We start from the raw sequence: 19994 nt of genomic DNA on the forward strand, positions 1-19994 counted from the left end.
TGCCATTTTGTCACTTGGTGCCACCTGGAACATAGCATAGACAGAGCCTAAAATAAAAAGCAGTCTACAATATACGTTAAGGTTGCAAAAGGAAACAAAAAACCCAAAACAAAACAAAACAAAAAGCCAAACCCCCTCCAGAGGGAAGTGTGATAACAAGTATCCACAAAGACGGGAAGCTGCAAAAAACAAACATCTATGCTGGAAGTGAGATTGGATCAAGCAAATCACTCAGGCCTTACTCAGTCACCGACATGAACAAAGAGGCATACAAACAAGTCAGAAGGAAAGAACATGGATTTTTGAAAAGTTTGGCAAAATAAGAATAATTTTGCCTAGGCAGAAATGAACTAAAGAATTCTCTGTCGTTCTTTGTCGAATAGGGGAAGGCAGATGGAAGTCTATAGAGAGTGCCTGAATATGAATCATCAGAAATATGATTTCTAACAATTCCAACCCTTATCATGAAAACGCACTTTTTGGTAACATGATATTGTATAAATTGTTTCATAGACTGCTGTTTCTTTGTTTATGTACACTTTGTGCATCAATAACTAGAAACTTTATGCTGATGTACAAATGTAGTTAATAGCAAAAAAATACATTAGGCTGAATATTTATTTACGGTGAAATTCATCCTAAAAAAAATCAGTTTTAGGGCCTATCAAAGTTAATTTCCATTTGCATCTGCAAAGAGTCCTAATGAGACAAAAGTGGTAGAGATCTTTTACAGCTCTGAGTTTACAGATCTAAGAGAAAAAAGGAACGTATTCCTTTCCAGTCTCCTTTCTCTCTTGGCTTTTCTTTCAAACTGGAACAGAATTAAAACAATGTAATTTATGCAAGGCCACAAAAAACCCTGCAATGTGAGAAAAAAAGATTTGTAGTGCAAGGTATATGTGCTTTAAGTTCAATTAAATTCAATCATTTTTACAAAGTCACTTTTTAGGGTACAATTGTTCTTTAATTCTGAGTTTTTAAAACTTGTTTTTGGAATCTCACTGATTTGAAACGACTCTAATGTATTTCACAGTTCCTGTCAGTTTTCAGCTATAAGCAGAAAATAACAGAAAAGTAGCTCCTTTATGTTTTAAAAATTATTATGGAAGTTTTCAAAATAGAATCAACATTATTCTGTCAGTGTTCTGAAAACAGGTTACTTGCATCCTGTTCTTTTGATGGAGTCATTTATATTTACAAACTTTATTCTTGCCAAGTCATTCGTTGTTCTAATTCTGCTTTGAGACAGTTAAAGGAAGAGATAAGACGATAATTTTATATCACTGGTGAACTATCATAGAACAGAAAATAAACAAGGAATAACTTATAAATACCATGATTTTTTAATCATTTCAGAACTTAAATACTTCAGTATCTTTGCTCTAGACTGATTCTGAAAATGAATTACTTGTAATTCCCGTTCAACGAAATTTCAGCAAGACCATGGCTAGTTAAAACTGAAAGAAGTGTAAAATTTAAGATAATTTCAAGATTTACATAGGAAAATGCTTCCAACATGTTCAGGAGACCTCTAGGCATTTCTAAGACAAGACGCACACAGTCTGATCCAAGTCTCATTAAAATCAGTGACAGTCTCTCCCCGGACTTCACTTGTAGAGGGGGTGGGATAGGTATTAAGACTGAAATAAGCTCCGTATAGAAGGCACGCACATGTCCTGTTCATTCTGCAAGTGGTGCTCAACCTCTCAAAGACAAGCTCACTTTGGTTTTCACAGGAGATAGAGGCCCGGTTCTGCCTGGCGCAAAGGGGTGTGCTTCGCCTAGTAGCTGAATTCGGCGCAGGACTCGAGCTTCGCTCCCACTGAAGATAGGCAGAGGTGTTAATGTTTTGCAGAAGAGGGATAGACAAGTGACTCTTGCTGAGGAAGCCAAGCAGAGACTGACTGCACAAAGTGGGTTGTTCATTCTCTAATGTTTGCACTGGTTGAGGACAGTATTCTCCAACTGTTGGGCTGCAAATCCCAGAGAGATCATGCAGTTGAGGCACTGCAAAGTGTTGAAATATAACTGAAAGCAGAGAAAATCTCAGTCTGCCACTTCTGCTCTATTCCAGTCTGCAAGGGGAAATGTTCTCTCTCTCAGTTTCTCAAAAACTGACCTATAAATATACTATAAATGCTAACCATAGCCATTGCAGATACACTGTTGTTATTGTTCTTATTTTCAGAGTAAGTAGAGTTGTGACCATTCTGTATTTCAGATAAGGTGATATCTTGAAAAGACCAAGAAACATTTGTCAAATGCATCCAAACAGCAGCAAACAAACTTACAGCTGTTTGTAATGCATCAATGCGTTTGGCACAGCAATGTGTTTGGCACAGCATAGTGCCAAATCAACACATGGAGGGATTTTTGAAGCCAGCAGAGAATGCAACTGTGTTGTCAACGGAGGAAGGGACATATAGCCTTCTTAGCCTTTCATCCTATAAACCCACACCTTCCTGAGCTACCTGTCTCACACTGGCCTTGGGAAAATGGGCTTTCTGGCAGTAGTGCAAACCTGTGGCATGACCACCTGATACAGATTTAGACAGCTCTGCTGAATCAATGCCGTAATGGTATTTGGAATTTCTTGTTCGTCTCTGGCAGAAACAATGGTAGATTGAGCTGAAAACCTTTTCCTGATCATTGTGACCAGCCACTACTCCCTGCTCTTGAAAAGCAGTTGGATGGCTATAGTGTCAGGGTGTTGCATGTTTCAGAGAAGACCAGACTAACAAACTTGCTCTGTTACCCCTTTACCTGAGACAGCTAGGTCCTTGCAGCAACACTGATTTACCAAATAGAGTTGTGAGATAAGTAATGGTTCAGTCACATAAATATGGATCAAGAAAGACTGTCATTTGTAATACTGGCCCACGTAAAGGACACTATCAGATAGTTTTAAGGCAGAAAATGTAGAAATTTTGAGGAGAGATTTCGCTGAACTAAATATTTATAGGAATGTTTTATTTCCTTTCACAAATGTAATAGGGTCACAGTTTTCCTAGTTGAGGGCAGACACTTAACATGCATGATTTGTAAATGCTACTTGCCATACTGCTAGAGACATGAGACGATCAGAGGGACTGCAGGTGACCGTGCCCTCGATTGCTGTTTTATGATAGCATCACTGCCTTGCTGCCAGACCACCAGCTGTGCAGGTGGTCTATCTTTACTGTTGTCCTGACTGGTTTTCAAACTAATACTCCCTCTTGCTGATACACCTGAGCGTACTTCAACCTTCCTCAGTTTTAAATTTCCTTCTCTGCCTTTTTTTGTTTTGTTTTGTATAGGCATATAGCAATACCTTTGCCATTGTAGAGTGAAAAGCCTGGTTTGATTTGATTCCCCTTTTCCTCAGAACTTACCCTGGAAGCGTAAGTGTGCTTCCAGATCCACTCTAACATCAACATAGCCGGAATATAGCAGGCCCGTTAGGTGCGTCATACATTTGTCTCACTCAGCTTGAGCAGATGGAAAGGTAAATTAGCTTCGGCTAGCACAGCTCAGCTTCCCTCAGGCACTTCTCAGATGGCAGTGGCAGTGCAGACTGCCAATGCCCTGCTGCCTTAATTTTGTCCTCTCAGATGACAGAAGAAACCTAGCCTGAGCAAAGCGTTATGCCCCTCTAGCTCTTCCTCTCCTGCCAGTTTACAGAAGAAACCTAGCCTGAGCAAAGCGTTATGCCCCTCTAGCTCTTCCTCTCCTGCCAGTTTACAGAGCTGTACAACTACATTGTTTTAAACATTGCTTGTATGGTAATTTTTCCTCAACCTTCATGCAATGTTTCATTTCTATTGGTATTTAGGCAAGAAGTAAATAATGGATAAATGAAAAATAGGCTGCTAAATTAAACACACAAGTGAAACATAAATAAAAACAATGTAGGTTAAAAGAGGACTAAAAATAGTGGTATTAATAAGTCTTTTCATGTCTTATGCTGATGGGGTAGGTAGCCCACAGCTGTAGAAATGAATAGATTTTTTTTTTTGTCTGTTGTCAGTTTATTAAAAATCCATGATCAGAACTGATTAATTTATCAAGAGATCAGAGAAAGGAAAAGCTATGGGGCTAAAAACATCACTGAATACAGCTCCATGGAAAGCATTAAAGTTGTACTGGAATAACTTTGTGTTTAGTTGACATCAGCTGTTGTGTGATGTAGAAGCAAATAGTTATATAAAAACAGTGGAAAAAATCAAGTTAAGGTTGAGTGTTGTAATGGACCTTTCAAGAAAACAAGCTACAGTATAGGACCATTGAAACTGAATTCATTGGTGTTGAGCAAAGCTTTCATCTGCAAAATTTGCTAATGCAAAACTAATTGCATACATGAATGTCAATAGTGATGGCATGAAGGACATTTTGAAATCCTGAGTCAGCTAGTCAGTGAAGCAGAGAAACATCCATGATCTGGCTGGAGGTGCTATTCATTCATGTTGCCTCATGCTAAATAGAGGAAGTGCTCAAGTCACCTGTACCCCAGACAGAACCATGGCTGATACTTGAGAACTGCCTGAAGCACTAGAAGAAGATTTGTACAGACTGTTCTCCAGTCTCTCCTCCTGTCCCTTCCTTGGTAAGACAGTAGCAGTTTCTACCCCCTTTTCCGTCTCACACTTAACCTGAAGATTCATCTGTTTCCAGCCTACCTTCCTCACATAATTTATTTATGTTAGTAGCTGGGAACTTGCTAACACTTTAAGCTTTCTGGATTTTCAGAAAGACTACCACCCTGTGTGCAACATATTCCCTTATGTATGTCCCCTGTGACTTAAATAATGCTAGATTTAATTTAGGATGACTCTAATATGGGCCAAAGAACTAAGAAAGTTACAGAGGGTTTAGGATGTCAACTACTTTATAGTCTAGGGACAATCATTGACTATTAGAGAGCCTGGGGTGGTAAGATACTGAGACAGATTTAAGCCTATCCAAGCCAACTTGGTCCTGATTGCCTTTATATGGAACAGGTGGGTTAACCTAACTTTGAATTTCCAGGCTCCTACCAGACTTCCAGGTTTCCTACCTCCTTTTTTGCAATGAAGTTCCATAAAGTTTATACCATCCTGTTCTATAGTACCCTTCCATCTTAATCCAGTGCTGTCTCTGTATTTCCTTCAAGTCGCTGAGGCTCCTTTAAATGAGTCACTCTGTAACATTTTGCGGTACATCCTTGTCTTTGCAAAGGTTGAATATATTTATCCCTACCTTTGTGAAGCTTCTGTGTAATGCGAACCACCAAGGGAGCTCTTCAGGCTTTTATTTTCTCTGTGGGAGTCCATGCTTAGTTTATCTTCTTTTCAGGATTTGATGTGAACAGCCAACTTCGTAATTGACACAGGAGGCCTGAAAGGGCTATCAGTCCAGGTGGAGCCTATGCATATTTCATCACGTTGGCAGGGGGTTCTGTAGGCCTTGTGATCTTTGCAGGGATCCTTATGGGAAATCTGAAGAGGGGAGTCTAGGGAGGGGTTGGAAAACCAGAAATATAGGAGCTGCTTTGAGGTGTTTGTGTTGATGGTGGAAAGGAGAGATAATGACATTGAAAAAGAAGTAGGGAAGGAAGAAAAAGGTAAAGAGATAAGAAAAGTCTCTTTTGAGGTTAAGGCTTCTGCAGGAAGGAAGGAGCTTAGCTGAAAGATCTGTGGGGCTTTGGCTGGAGCAAAGAAAATGGGAAAGAATAAGCATATCTGAAGTGCTTGTTGGGGGGATAATATCCCAGCAGCAGGGTAAGGGGTATAACAAGTGAGATCATAATCAAGAAGAAATAAAAAAGGAAGAGGTGGCAAAGGGAAATTAAAAGTTTGTTGGAAACTGTGTGAGGAAGTAGCACTCAGAAGAGTTAAGAGAACAGGACAGAAAGGAGAAGTCCAGAGAAGGGAAAAAAGGAAAAAAAGAGAAAAACAAGAACAGTACAAAAAAAAGTTATGCTGAAATACGTGCAGGGGAGAACGTGTCCTGTGATTCCCCCATTTCTTCTTAAATTTCAGCTAACATACATGATACTATTTTTCCATTCACATCTCATTGTTTACAACTCTGCATGTAGCTTTTCCATGGTGACCCAAGTGTATGCGACTTCTGGAATAGGTCGTGCCGTTTGCAATCACCCCTGAAAATTTTCACAGAAACTTTGGCTGTGGCAGAATACAGCTGCCAAAACCCTTTGATCATTTGTAATCTGAACAATCTTTGGCGGACAGTAACTGATGGACATTTCTGACACCCTATTTCTCAACAGTGACAGGGGCTTCTTGTTTACTTCTGGATATACCTCAAGAGTGGACTTGACTGCTACAGAACAGCTTTTTTCCCCTGACAGCTGTTGGGGGTTTACAATCCAGGGCCTAGCCACTAATGTGCCATGGCTGTACAACCTTCATAGTGAAGACCTCAGGACTCCATTTGCTAGTCAGTTGGAGACTGTGGACTGGCTTTCAGGGAAAAGTTAGAGGTTCATCTCCTTCCCCACGGCTTGTCTGAAGGAATTTGGAAGATTTAATAGAAGAGGGATGTGTTTGTTTTGGGGAACAGCCTATCTTCTGTCTGAGGAGGAGTACATCTGGAGGGGTATTATTGTGTGCTCTCTGAAATATCTTTAGGCAATGCACCATATCAGTCTGTAAAAGGAATAAATAGGTACATGCTGATACTGTACAAATCCAGGCTGTGTAACAGGAGCTGAGCTCTTCATTGTCAAGTAAAACGCAACTGACATTTGCACAGGACTTTGCAGCAGCAGCTTCTCCAACAATACCACACAAGTTGAAAAAGAAAAAAAAAACACATTCCCTGAAGAAACAGATGAAGACATATTCCTCATGGATTCCTTTGTCACAAGACATCAGAATATGTCAGGGAGCAGCATTTGTAGCCAAAATCCAGAAAGCAGTAACAGTTCTCTTGCCTAAGGCATTACAGTCACAAATGGGCAACCTGCCTCTGTAAAACTGGGGGGAGAGAGAAAGTTAAAGGCAAACCTTGACATCTGGAAATTAGTCAGTCATTCTGTGTCATTCCTGCCTGTCTGGCAGCACAGCAGACTGATGAAAACCTTCCTCTATTCACAGACAGCTTGAAAGCAAACTGGCAGATTCGCAACAAGAGCATATGTCAATATTACTTCCAATCAAATTGCTTTACTAAAATATTCACTTTAGTGTCACAAAACACAAAGTCTCGCCTTAACCTTGTGCCCTGCTCTTCCTTGTCCCATTCCTTTCCCTGAAGGAACCTCAAGCACGCTCCAGGGAAGAGGAGGCAGTTTCAGAGAAGCTTCTCACCAAACAGGCACAGTCCCCTCACAGGACTTTCACCTGCCTCCCACCAGTGTAATCCTATCCCAGAATTCTCCAAGGCACTCAGCTGATTTTAAAGATAAATTAATTCCCTCCTCAGAATCTGTTTTATGTCTTTATGTAGCCCAAACATGAACTCCAGGCTCTTCCTTCTCCACGTTGTTCCCCATCTTCATGTCAAATGCTCCCTTTGCAAAAATTCTCATCCCAGTTCAATCGTCTTTCCCCCTTCCCACCTTGTCCCACTGTTTTCCCTCTCCAGTATCACAGGTGGTTCAGGCTCTTCTTTTCACCAGCTGAACCTCCTTCCCTGTGGAGGTCACACGTCCTCATGGTGGAGGAAGCTGCTGCTGAGAAATGAGGAGGAACTGAGAAACAGTGAACTCCACACAAATATGAGATGGAGAGAGCTCTTCTCAGCTCTCTGTCTGTTCTCAGACGTGTTTCTTGTCAATCTCGCAGCTCTTGGGAGAACAGAGGAGGAAAGCTTTCTTTCTTTCTCAGGTTGGCAGGCAACCAGACGGTCAGATGGGGCAAAGGGGTGACTACACGTTAAGAAACAAATAAAAATGTGATGTCACTGGAATAAAGTTGTGCAAAGCCAGAGACTTGTTTGAGAGACGGAGATGTCAAACAGCTTTTCTGCATGACTAACATTCACCATATTAGAAAACAGGTTTTTGCGATTGTTATATTGAAAGTGTGGGGCTTCAACAAACACGCTGTTCAACCTCTTGTTTCTTCTTTCTCTCATAGAGCTCGCTTTCAATAATTCAAGTAAATTCTCTTTGGGAGCTAGATTTTTATATTGGGATAATTAGGATCTTAAATTATTCCTATAAACTGTTAGACAGTGTGGCATCAACCACATCTGTCAGCAAGACTTACCGTTGCTCCAGCAGTGAGAGTATTGTCTCTGGAGTGGTCTATGAAAACAAGAGAAGCAACATTTGTTGCTTAAATCAAATGATAGACCTGAAGAAAGGCCTATGTATCAAAAGTCGTCCATTTTCTGTAATGGTGTGAGCTGGTCTAATAAAAAGATACTACTTATCCCTACTAACCCTGTGTTGCTACAGTTACCTGAGCTTTGATCAGGATCTGCAGTTTGCTTCAACCTCCTCAGGATGTTTGCTTGTTTTAATCACCACTGGCTGTCTCTTTTGCTATCAAAGGAGTTCCTTTTGCTAGCTTTTGATATGGAAAATGCATTACTGCAGAATCAAAGTGGTGTTTAACTCATCCCTGAGCACCTGGAGAGAAACTTTGAGCAGCAGTTGCTGGTTTAAATGTAACATACATATTTATTAACAGCTGGGCAGGCTGAATTATGCGGTTTTATATATATATATATATATTTTTGTCAAGTTGTATTTGTATTGCTGGAAGGTGATAGCAGCTTCTTTTATATATTCCACATTCAAGACACACTATCTTTATTTTTTCAATACAGATGTTAAATGGAAAGTATTAATGCATAGGGAAAATAGTTTGGATTTCCTATTATATAATATCATTCAACTGAGTGTCTGAAAACATCACAAAAGTATACATTAATACTTGCAGTGATCTTGTGGTTATTAATGTAATTATGAGTAGTGGAGTGACAAATGGCACAGTACAAATATTTGAAATATTAGATATCAAATAGGAAGAAGCAAATGGAAGACTAGTGCCCTTCCAGTCTCGGTTTGATTACCTTTGCAGCCTCTTCCGGAATACTTACAGACCTCATTCACCCCTAACTCCGGCCAACTTTCTCTAGATTGTGGTGATCCACAGCTATGTCTTATACGTGTACACAAGATAGAACAGGTTTACATGCAGTTCTCCATGGGGAATCTTCAAAGCTGTCAGCAAAGTCACTTTATATGGCTGTCAGAAGAAAGTTGTTTTCTGCTTAAATAAGGAAATTATGGGACTTCAGCAGCAGGGTGAAGAGCCTGATGATTCAGAGATAGCACTCTCATTTGCAGCTTCAGTGCCCGTTCCAGGAAACCGAAGAAACACCTCTTTCCGTTAGGGGCAGCTAACAAGACAGATCAGGATTGCTTCTCGGGAAACTCAGAAGAACCCATGTATAAGTCACAATGAAGAACACCACTGCCGCACTCCTGGCTAACACAGCAAAAGCCAAAACAGATGTGCCGTCTGGGGAATCAGCTTAGACCTCAGCAGCTCAGTCAGCAGCCACTCTCCATGAAGGGGGGAGAGCTCGGAACTGCATCAAAGTGGGAAAAGCTGCAGCCAAGTCGAGATTTCACTGAAAGCACTGTGATTCGTGGGTAAGACAAATAGCACACCATAAGCAGAAAGCTCACCTAGAGAGTTCTTGTCAGTGCTGGAGGAGAAAATTACAGAAATGCCTTTACAGTTTGCACTGGCTGCCCATGTCTCTCTCTCCTGTTTTTTATCAAGAGCTGGTGTTGTTGATTGACTGGGCAAGGGTTCCAGGTTAGCTCCAACTGGACCACTGAAATATCTCTTCACTGGGAACATCTTGCCAAGGATTTTGCCAGAAATAATTAAGCCAGTTCTCTTGATTCTGCCTCCTTGTGAAATAAATAATCTCACAGTAGAAATTTATAGGTTTTGTTTCGTAGGATGACTTCCTCAGTGAAAATTTCTAATACTATTTTGAGACCTCTGTGGTCTTAAATAAGATTTCACTAATGATGCTACGAAATGCGGGTAGTAATACATTCTAACCTGTGTATCACCTAAGTTTTAGTTCAGCATGTCACATCTTCTGTATGAGCAGGTGACATTCATCGGTATCATTTGCACCTTAATCTGAAATACGGTTATGGCTCCTGCGGAAGAGATGGCTGCACACATTGTGCTGCCCAGCAGTTCTGACTGAGCTGAGCCATCGTGGATTGCTAACAACTTGTGCAAAGACCAGAAAGGTGAGGGGAATGTGCTTCAGCAGCTGAGATCAAACAGACCAGTGCACTCGAAGGGGTCAGGGCTGGAAGAAGCTGCTTTACAGCCAAGATGAAGGCTGTACGGCTGCGTGGCTGCTCCTAGCCATATGCCTGGGACATGCACCGCAGCAGGTAGCGTTAAAGGGGCCAGGGAGCCTACAGTCTCGTTAAGCCCCTGAGCAAGATGAAGACATGAGAGACAAAGGGCTCTCCAGGCAAGGCTGCACATCCTATTTGTAGTGTGGCCCCTCTGCCCAGCTTGGGAGATGAGGGTCAATTAAATTTGAATTTCAGAGCTACCCGCAGCCATCACATGAACAGGACTGGCCAGGCCAGAAATACCCTGATTCAGAAGCAGGCAGAACAGTGAGCAGGGATTTGTCATGTAAACTGCTACTTTAGCAGAGGAAGGATGAAGGTGGTCGCCTCCTGCCTTTGTGCAGTGGTACCTCTCCAGCTCCTAGCCAGTGCTGTTACTGTCGCTTTAGCTGGAAAGTCCCTAGGGGCAGGATTTGCCTCATCTAACTTTACCCACCTGAAGGCAAGGTCAAGTCTAACCTTATTATCTGGGCTCCCTCTGCTGTCATCGGAGAGGCACACGCATGACCAGAGGGCCTTAGGCACCTGGGCTGTGGTGGGTGACTCTCCAGGGAAGGCTGCTGTGCCTTGCACTGGCTTCAGAGGCAACCTGGGCAGCTACCTGAACATCGACACGCTTGCATGAGGCACCTGCGGTGAGGTAAAATGAATCCCACCCTGGATCGTTGCCCTCCTGTCTGCTAAAATGCACTGTGTGCAGATCAAGAACGGAGACTGAATTTTATCAAATTAGAAACAACAGCACCATTCAGATAGGAAATATCCCAATTATTACAAGCAAGTATAAATCACCACACTGACCTCATATAAAACGTTTGCTGTGCTGCTAAATGAGCCACAACTGTTTTAATATTCCACTGATTTTTGTTACTCAGCAACTACTGTGGTGGTTCAGCAGTGAGTAGGCTAAACTGCATTTCCTAGAAGAAAAATAATGAAAGAAAATGGAAAGATCGAGATGTAGAAAGGGAATGATGAAACCTGCGGCACAGCAGGAGGGAAATGAGGAGAAAATGGAAGTTTGACAGACTGGAAAGGTTAAGCTGCTGACACAACTCCGGGAAAGGGATCAGAGGGTCAGCAGCCTGTTAGAGATCAAGGGAAGACAAGTTGAGAAGCAAAGTGGAATGATTTAAAAGAAGAGGGATAGTGAGAGGGGGAGATTAGGGCAGTATAGCATACTACTAGAGCAGAGATCTGCCTGCTTGGTGTGAAAGGTATTTGGTAGGGTTGTTATAATCCTAATCTTCTGATTAACTGAATCGTTATAGAAAGATGCCAACACTTACTTTGAAGATACATGATTTCTAATTGCATTGAAAGCTGTCTGAGTCTTAGGGGATATATCTCAAGTTAAAAGAAAAGATTTTAAAAAAAGAACGGTTGGACCAATACCCACTGCTCTGCCTTTGCAGCCAGGACAGCTCATCTTCCTTCTCTGCTGTCAAATAAGGGAGCACTCCTGCACTGCAAAGAGTGCTGATCACTGCAAGTACTGCCGCTCTTTGGAGCTGCCTCTGTAGAAATGTGCTCACCCATGTAAGTAAAGCTTTGTGTGCACGTATACTGTACATACGTAACTGTCTACAAGACTGTGGGGATTCTTCTAGTTTCTCCACCTACCTTAACCTTTTTTCCTCTTCCTCAAATTCTCCCCAGCACTTTTTTTCCGCATCTGTTTTGTTATACACTTCCCCACAGGAAACTCAGTATCAGTTAACATGGAAAAGGAGTTCTGATACGTGCTTACTCATGACAGTGCCCATGCAACTCCAAACTTCATTTTCTTTTTGCAGCTCACAACCACAGATTGCTGGAGGATGGAAGAGTATACTGCAGATGCATTGTTATATGCTTACTCCTATCTTATATTCTCTTGCTATCCATCAGTAGCCACTGTTAAAGTCAGGATAGACTAGATTCATCTTTGGGTTGACATGATACGGCCTTTCATAAGTACTTCCTTGGGTCATTGCTTGCTAGAAATTAAATCCTTTGGTAAAAGACAAATGAAACAATCAACTGAGGTTCCTTTTTGCTAGGGTAACATAAGACCTTGTAGGCGACATTTTGTTTGAATTAAGACTGTAATCATACACACACTGCTGAAGTTGTTATGTTTTATAATATGGTCTTATTATTTTCTGCATATCTTTTCTTTGTGTGAGGAGTTTTTTCTTCCTATTAAATTGCATATCCATGGAGGATTTGGGGGCACTCAGCCAGTCAATCCAATTTAGAGTGGGATAGCGGTTGTTGTGGGCTAAGTCTCTTATCTATCCCCTTCAGCTGTTTTACTTTTCTGCTATTCATGGAAACATAAAATTAAAAGTGGAATCAACTCAGAGGCAAGAGCCCAGCAAGACACTTAGGAGGAAAAAGTTAAGTGGGGAGATTCTGACTAATCTCACTGCAGCTGGGATAATGTGCTGATGTCTCTCTTTTTTAAATATGCGTGCAGTAGATTTGGTATTTCACAAATATTGCTGTTTCATTTATCTTTGTGGGTATCAAAGCAAGTATCAGAAAAAATTTGAAATCAGATTGGTAATGGGTTTTTTTTTTTTTGAAGAAGCGGTATTTGTGGAATTCTGGTTTACCACATGCTGTGTACTGAGAAATGATTAAGCTACAAGAATGAATAGGAAGTCTGAAAATGGATTAGCCCTTCCTACAGGAATAGCAGAAGCATAACGGGGAACTGGTCACCATATATACTTGATTCCATGCATACTTCATATTATGTGCACACTACTGCGAATCAGCAGGTCAGGCTATTGAAATCAGTGGTTACAATGGTGCAAAACTGATATAAATAAAAATCAAGTCTCACGGACCAGGCTCTCTGGTATGCTTTACAGGATACATAATTGTCCTGCATCCGCTGACTCTAGAACAGAGAAGGCTTTGCATTTCTTCTTGCTTACTGCTTCCTCGTGCTCTAAATGATATGTCCCTCAATGACCTAGATTGCTGGAAGTGGAGATGAGTCTGGCCATGCTGCCTTTTTCATGCAAAGCACTCTGCGGGGCTTCTATCTGGGGATGGCATTAGGCAATGCACACTGACAGATAAAATCTCTTACAGAAGGGGTTCTCTCAAACGAGTATCCTCTGCCTGCTGTATCACAGCAATGTAAAAAATAAAAAAGAAAACGTGCCTCTTGTACCCACCTGCTGCTCTCTCAGTCTGGCAGGTCCTTCCCACAGCAGCAGTAAGAGAGAGTAGTGCCAGGGTTCAGGGGACAGATCTGCACCCACACAGAGTACAGAGCACTCGAAACATGTAGAGAGCGCTCTGCTGTACGCAGCAAAGTGGCTGTTGGGGAAATCTGTTGTGCAGGCAGGAAAAAGGAAATTCTTTAGTGCCTGGGAGACAGGTCGGCAAAACCTCTTTCTCTTGAACATAACTTTCTTGCCGTGGCCAGTACAGAGAACTTAAGGGATGAAACCCACCTACCTGTTTGTATGCAGGACTCATACTCTCCAGGTGTCTCACCTCTAGTCCATTGTGCAGATAGAGATGCAGTTGGGGTTGGGCTGGATGTGAGGTGGAGAAGGACCGGAGAACTGGAAGGAGGAGGTGTCTGTTGGTGAGATAAGTGGTAGGAGAAGGGCAGAAAGTGATGTTTGTCAGAAGAGGGGATAAAGGAGCGAGGGAGCTTCCCTGGAGCATGAATGAACAAGAATAGCAAGGGAAAGCAACATAAGAAAGAGAAGAAGGAGAGCGAAGCAGAGCCTTTGTACTCATGTAATAATATTAAAAGACACTATCGTAGAAGATAGGGAGATGCAGCAAAGGGAGAGAAAGGACAAAGGCAGAAACAAGTTGTTTTTCACATCAGAAAATGTAATGCTAAATGAAACAATAAAGAATATTCCAGATACGTATGTGATCAGTGTGATCACATATCAGTGATCAGTTTGGCTGACTTCCATTTCCTTCCTCCCACTAGGTAGCTCAACTAGCTACTGAAAGAGAGGGGTATGGAAAAGTGGTAAACTCAGCAAGGAGAGGTGTTGTGTTGATGAAAAAAAGTATATCAGTTTTGGTGTCTTGTGGATTTGCCTCTTCACCTGATTAATGCTGATGTCTCAGGTCACTGCTCTTTGTATCTGATATAAATTCTCAGTGCTGCTGCAAGGGGCCCCTCCTTCTCACCCGTGTCCTTGTGTAGGCACTGGCATCTGTGAATCCAAATGGTGATGCTGAAACCTGACCATTCTGTGCTGGTCTGATTCTTGTGGCTGCGTGAATGCTACTGTGAGCACAGGAGAAAAAGTGAGAATAAGTGGTTGGGGTGGTGGCAGAAAGGACTTCCCTTTAGAGCAGTGGCATGGCTTTATGCCATATTACAGCGGTTGTATAACCACCGACTCACAAGGCACAAGTTCCAGTTAAGATAGTTAGGCCTCCTAAGAGGTCTCTTCCATATTGATTCTCTGGCATAAAATACTGTATGAGTTCTTGCTTACTTAATGGAAACCAAGCTAAAAAGCGAAGGGGAAGCTCAAGACATTCCCCATTTCTGCAGTCTTGTTTCCTAACCGGTCAATCTGTGCCTCAGCTGTGATTAATTTTCTACACTTATTCCTAGTGATTCTGCTTTCTTTGTTCCTACCCCTTGTTTCTCCATGCATCTTCCAAGTCGGCTCCTGGTTTGCAGTGCTCCTGGACAATATTGCAGTAGAGGGAGGAGGCTTTGATCAAATCCACCGGAACCTCATGTAAATGTTGTCCCAACAACATCAGCCAAGGCAGGTTTTGCAGGTCCCTTAGTCCATCAAATGCATCTGTTCAGAGCACGGTTTCTGGAAGCCTTCTGAGAGGTTCTGATCTCTATCTACTTGCAGAACAAAAAAGCAAAGCTCATCTCTAGGGTACTGATAAATCCTTTACAGCTCAGCAGATTTTCCTCACTAGCTCTCTTCCTCTAAACAATGATAGCATTTTCTATCTTTTCTTATGTATAGTAGAGCTATAGAAAAGCTACTTAGGCCTCTCTTCTTGATAAAAGACCTTTCTCAGTGAATGACAAATGGATCAGCTTGCTAGCTCAGTTCACGGAATATTCCCTGCTCTTTCAGGGGCAAAAATTCACTACCTCCTTTATGTAAGTAATTTCTTTACATGTGGAGTGGTTGCCCAGGAAGAAAATGATAGCAATTTGAACCCACTTTAAAACTGGGTGTACAAATACATAGCCTAGCCTAGCTTCTTTTCCAACTGTCTATTTTCTTTCAGCCCATGTTGTGCTCTCAGGAAATAGCTACACCTCAGTGTTAAGGGTACTTTCTCTTCTTCTTCCTTTGCTTTTGTTGGAGGTATTTGCTCCTCTTCTCTCTTCTAACCCCCAGCCCCTATCCCCCTCTGCACTTCAAATACCATTACTTTTTCCCTACCTCCTTCCAGTGTTCCTACCCAAAGAGAATAGCAGAACAAGTATGCATTGTATATAATCCTTGGTTAGTTTACCAAAGCCAGATAAGCTCCTCCTCCTCGGCTGGCATGAGCCGGATGACACTGGGGACAGCTAGCTAGAGCAAGGAACCAAGGCAGGATGGCAGCAGACAGCTAAGACAGACTGTGCTCAGGACAGCTTCCTGCAGCTTTCTAGTCAAATGGGCAGGGTGAACAGGGGTTAGTGAGCTGACTGCGCTGCCCTGGGCTGCTGAGATACAGGGATACAGGGAGATACAGTCCCTGCTCCTGTGAAAACTGAGCAGAGGCCTTCTGTGTTTTGTGACATTGCTGGGGAGTACAAAACGAAGAGCCATAATCCGATCCCCGCCACAATACCTACTGAAACTAAATCAGCTCTGTAGAAATGTACACACTAGCTTAAAAAAAGGTAGCGAATGTTCAAGAGCTCTGTATAATAACCGTATTGTGAAGACATTGATTATGATTCTATAGTTAATAGCGCTCTGAAGCAGGTTTAAAATAGGGCACAATTTCCTATTCTCCTTTGTATGTAGTTGTTCGAGGTCCAGCCTTCTATTCTCCGGGTTCTTAAAGGAGAGTTATTGTGAGGACACTGCTTGCAGTTCGATTTTTAGCAGAGAAGGAAAGGATCTCACTCCACTGCAGGAACAGCAACACAAGGAGGGTTCCTCGTAAAGCAGAAAAGACAAAATGCTCTGGGAGAGATTCCAGAGCCTTGCATTCAGCATGGGTTTTTACAGCATCAGAGAATGGGATCATGGGATCTTATTCTTCAAGAGTGCTAATTGTGGATTAGTGCCTTGTGTGTTTTCTTTGTGGTTTCTTTTCAACAAAAATTTGCAAAGAAGCATTGAAATCGACCTCTTATTGAGGTTTGTCTGTGCCAACCTCCTATTTTTTGTTGGCATATACGTTTAAAGCAGCATTTTTCTTTATATTAAGTTTCATAAATGATTACTGGAGTAGATTTAGGCATGTGAGTATGTCTTGGGAAACACATTCAGGATCAAGCATTATTTTTTACCATTTAACCAAGATAACAAACATACACTCAGCAGACAGTCTGAATAAAATTCCATTGTATAGAATTGGCCTCAGTTTTGAATTGTATTTTTCTGGCAGATTTAATCCTCTGATGGAGAAAATTCAGCATGTAGCTGCATTTATGTCACAGACACAGTCTTCTCCTGCTAGCCAACAGATAAGCTTTTCATCAGCAGCCATGCTTCTGTGGCACTCTTCTGGGCTCCTGCCAAGCTCTGCCTTCACCAGATCGATGTGTAAGCATTTGAAAACCCCAAATAGCATAATAGATACTTGAATGCATGCTCAAAAAAACAAACAAACAAAAAAAACCCCAGATACTGAAACTGTTGCGTCTGCATACTGTATCTAATGCAATCCTACAAAAACAAGGAAATAAGGAAAAATGGTAGCACATAGCTACCATTTCCAAAGCTGCCCCGCTCCACAGATTGTGTGCACCAGCTTTACCTCTAATCCGCGGTGGAGTTTTGTCCCATGCCTGCTTGCCACATCACCCTTCAAACAGAACATACAACAGCAACGACTGCAACTAGTAACGTTGGGAAAAAAAGTCTGGGTAAAAAATGTGATGAAGAACAAGTAGAGAGAACAGATTACAGTGTGGCATGCTGTTTGTTATGTAAATAGCAATGCCAAAGTGTGAGGTGTGCGTGTGTACCAAAACACACATCCACTCATTACTGTAGTGGCTAAAATTCAGAGATGATCAGCAGCTGCAGCTGCTGTGTCCTCTGCGGTTGCTGAGGGCATCCTCCTCCAGTAACCGAGTGACGCGCATTTGTAATGATACAGCAAGACTCTTCACCTTAGACTGTAACACAGGCTGCTGGCTCAGATACATTTTGTCTTTTCTGTTTTGTGAACTCTTCCTTTGTAGCTCTTTTTGCAATGGAATGAGCGCCTGTGGAGGTAAGATCTTTATTTTCTGATACCCTTCAAACCACAAGATATGTGCTTTGAGTGATACCAGTTAGCAGGAGCAATGCTGAAATCCTGGAATCAAAATGTTCCCCATGGATGGGGAAAAAAGAAAACTGAAGAAAGTGAAGTTACTTTGGTGGACTAGTTTTGAAGAAAAAAGCTGAGAAAACTGAGGGAAAACTAATAGGGAAGAGGGTTAATGTGAGGGCAACCTAAAATATAAAAGCATGCAAGAAAAGAAGTGGGAAAACACAGAACAAGAAACCAACAAACAGAAGGAGAAGGCATGAGCAACGAAACAAAAGAGACAAAAAGATGAATCAGATCTCTCTTTACTGAGAGGATGTATTGCAATATGACTTATCTTTTTTTATAAATTTATAAATAAACTCCAGTAGCTTTTTTATGTCATGGTGATATAAAAGATGCTAATAAGAACTTCTTACAGTGAGTAAATGGTTTAAGGGGATGATACTAGTGATACTGAAGTATTAAAATAAAGATCAAAGCCATGACTGCCAGAATAGGGTTTCTAGGTTATCCATACACAGCTACAGTTCCAGCAGATTAAAGACTCATTTGAGCGTAAGAAAGAAGAATCATACGGATCATCTCCATTTTAAGAATGGCTTCGTTACAAAACATAATGAGGGCCAGATTCTATCAAGCTCAGACTGAATGCTGCTTTATGAATAACTCCACGGAAATTACTGGGATCTACACAGCGTGACACGCTCCTCAACAAAAGTAAGTGTGTCCAAAGTTAGTCTGTGGAGTTTACAGGGATCACTCAAGCTCAGTGTCATTTTTCACTGCTTATATTGGTTTCTATTCTGGCCTCTGGAGTAGTATGGATGACAGCAGCATTTTGATCCTGCCAACATCAGTAATGGACTTACAATTAAATAAGTATTTGTCACAAGGAGGGAAACTTGTGCTCTACAGCCCATCAGAGCATTTACTATTCCATCAGGAGTCCATGGTGCCCTGTGGATGAATGTTTCTGCATTCAAACTCTGCAATTATTTAGAAATAAGAACCGTTCTGGGGTCAGTAGAACAGACTACACAACTCTTCCTCGTGTCAAAGCTGTAGCTCTCCTGGACGTAAACGTTTGAGACAAACTTCTAAAATATGTGAAAAAGATCTTAAATGAAGTAAAAGACAGCACAGTGCAGAGAAGACCAGACTACTTTTTCAACATTAATTTTTGGTTCCATAATCCCCATCTCAAATGTCATCTGTTACGGAAATATGCTCTGAGGCTGTATCAGGTTTGTGAAAAGAATGCAAAAAGTTCAGTTCGAAAGAGGGTGGTGTGACTGATCACGGTTGTACTTCGGAGATGTCTAGCAAAGCCTGTCCGGCTTTATTTCCTGCCATTTCCCTTTGTAGTCAAGGGCAAACAGTATTAGAATTTTATGCACATTGTAGTGCAGTGGTAAAAATGGAAATGTAAAATTCACTGTATTAAAATTCTGGAACTTGCAAGCCATGGCTAAAAAGCACCTATAAAGATGAACTTCTTGGGTTTGGCATTCACACCTGTTCATTTTCACCACTTTGCTGTCCACTTTGTCCATTTTTGTTTGTATGTCTCAGAGTTAATAGTATGATTATATACTTTATGATCCCTGGCACTGGATACACAAGACAGGCAAAGAAAGAAGGCATAAGTCCCGAAAGAAAGCTATTGCGCTTTCCTAGTTACCTTTAGGATTATGGCATTCAGCATATACTGTGAAATTTGTGACTCCAATTCACCTATACGTATAAAAGAAATCTTCAGCATACCTCCACTCCCACTGCTGACAGATGGTAGAACAGAGAATAAAGGCTGTGAAGATAACAGCATCTCACCCGCAGCTTTTTCTTACTATGTAGCAGCATAAGGTAGCTGTGAAATCAATGTTATCTCAGAACATTTCTTGCACTGCTGAGTTTTCTGGGAGGAGGTAGCCCAAACATACAGTTTTCTATAAACTCTAAATCTTGGCATACAGGTCCCATCCAAAAATAAATAAATGAATACATAAATAAATAAATAAAAGATACCTAGTATCCAGCAACCAGTACTTGCCGGAATACTTTATGTGGGTCAATGCGATTTCTTTAATGTGCCAGAGGACAAACCTGCCCCATTCAACCTTGAACTGGGGAACTACAAAGGTTTAAAACCACCCTGGAATGGTTCCCAGAGGTTTCCCCCTCAACTTGCCATGAGGACGTCTAGGCAAGATCGGAGAAGGAA

This window comes from Struthio camelus, chromosome 3 (genome assembly GCF_040807025.1).
Source record: "Struthio camelus isolate bStrCam1 chromosome 3, bStrCam1.hap1, whole genome shotgun sequence".
In the NCBI taxonomy this organism is placed as follows: Eukaryota; Metazoa; Chordata; class Aves; order Struthioniformes; family Struthionidae; genus Struthio; species Struthio camelus.